The following is a 2,017-nucleotide window of genomic DNA, read 5'->3' on the forward strand; positions in this document are numbered from 1 at the left end:
AAAAAAAAAAAAAGAATTTATTTCTTGGGACCAGCAAATGGCATAATGTTTATGTCACTGTACTCTCACATAGTTAACCGCAGTTCGAATCCTGGACCCTGCGGCTTAAAACTCATACCGAACATGTATGCATACATGCCCAAAATCCCAAGAGGAGAATGGAGGAGAAGGAATTGCTGCGACTTTCCCCCCCAGGGGATGGTTTTTCTCTTTCTGGCTCTCTGTGTCTCTGATGAGTGCATGCACCCTATAGCAAAAATCTTTCTCTCAAAAAAAAAAAATAGTTTCTTAAAGGACCTTTATTTTTATTTATTTTTTTTAATGTGCCAGAGGGTGCGGGTGCATATGCTCTCTGGGAGAAGGATAGGGAGTGTGTGTGTGTGTGTGTGTGTGTGTGTTTCTGTGTGTGTGTGTGTGAGAGAGAGAGAGAGAGAGAGAGATCACTCATTGTGGAAGGTGTTAAAGCTGCAACCCTTTTGTCTCCATTACTGCTTTTGGGATTTGGGGCATACATGCACATGCATTCAGCATGTTTTCCAAGCTGCCGGTCCAGTATTGAAACATGTAGTCAGACATGTGGCATCCATTTGCCCCAACCATCACGCTGTGAGCTGGCCTGGGATCTTTACTTCCTGGATAATACAGAGGAAAATTTCAAGTTGGATGCATTCAAAACTATCCTGAATGGTACTGTCTTTTGTGAGTAGTAAAGAAGCCAAATGAAGGAAATATCTATCAGCCTGTTCATTTATCCAAATATCCATTCACCCATCTGTTTATTCATTTAAGAATATTTTTAAGTGTTAGCTGTGTGCCAGGCCCCATCATAGACACTCAAATCTGTGTAAGTGGATGAAAATGAAGTGTGTGTTTGCATTTGTAAGTAAACATCTTGATGGATAAAATTATACTATTGCATGTTTTTAAAAAAAGATTCTGTGGACCCAGCAGGTGGCATAGTGGTTAAAGTGCTGGTCTCCCACATGGCTGACTGTTGTTCAAGTCCTGAACCTAGCAGCTTGCTTTCTCACTTTCCCTCTCTCTCTGTGGTGAGTGCACATGCCTGATAGCAAATTAAAAATAATACTAATAATAAATAAAATTAAATAAATAATTCTTTTTTAAAAAGTTTCTTGGCTATTATATCTAAACCAAGTAAAAACTAGATCTTCAAACTTCCTCTTCACTCAGGACATCTGCCTAGTATTTCTTCAGTTGATACCATGAATATGGATGGTGAAACTTAAAAAGAAAGGAAATGTTGAATATAAAGATTCTCTTTCTATTCACTTGACGGTTCTGGTACTTTCCCCACCTACAGATTTCCTTTTCACCAAGAAACACATTTATCATTCTCATGCCAGTATTTCACCATAAGCTTTGAAAAAAGTTGTAGCCACAAAAAATATAAGATACTTAGGGATAAATCTAATCAAAGAAGTTAATGATCTCCACAAGGAAAACTATGAGAAGATAAAAAAAAGAAATTGAAAATGACACAAAAAAGTGGGAGGATATCCCATGTTCCTGGATTGGAAGAATTAATATAATCAAAATGGCAATTCTACTTAAATTAATCTACATATTTAATGCAATGCAAATCAAAGTACCAGACACATTCTTCACAGATCTAGGAAAAACAATCATAAAGTTTGTCTGGAATCATAAAAAAACCCGTATTGCCACGTATTGCCAAAGCAGTTCTGCAAAAAAAGAGTGGAGTAGGCGACATCTCACTCCCTGACCCAAAAATATACTGCAAAGCTGTGGTAATCAAAACAGCATGGTACTGGCACAGAAACAGACAGGTGGACCAATGGAACAGAATAGAGTCCCCAGAAATAAATTCTCAAAGATACAGTCAACTGATTTTTGACAAGGGTTACCAGTCAATCCAATGGGAAAAGGAAAACTTCGTCAGCAAATGGTACTGGAAAAACGGGATTTCCACTTGCAGAAAGATGAATCTGAACACTTACCTCTCACCTCTGACAAAAATCAAGTCAAGGTGGATCAA

This window comes from Tupaia chinensis, unplaced genomic scaffold (genome assembly GCF_000334495.1).
Source record: "Tupaia chinensis unplaced genomic scaffold, TupChi_1.0 Scaffold144426_1, whole genome shotgun sequence".
In the NCBI taxonomy this organism is placed as follows: Eukaryota; Metazoa; Chordata; class Mammalia; order Scandentia; family Tupaiidae; genus Tupaia; species Tupaia belangeri.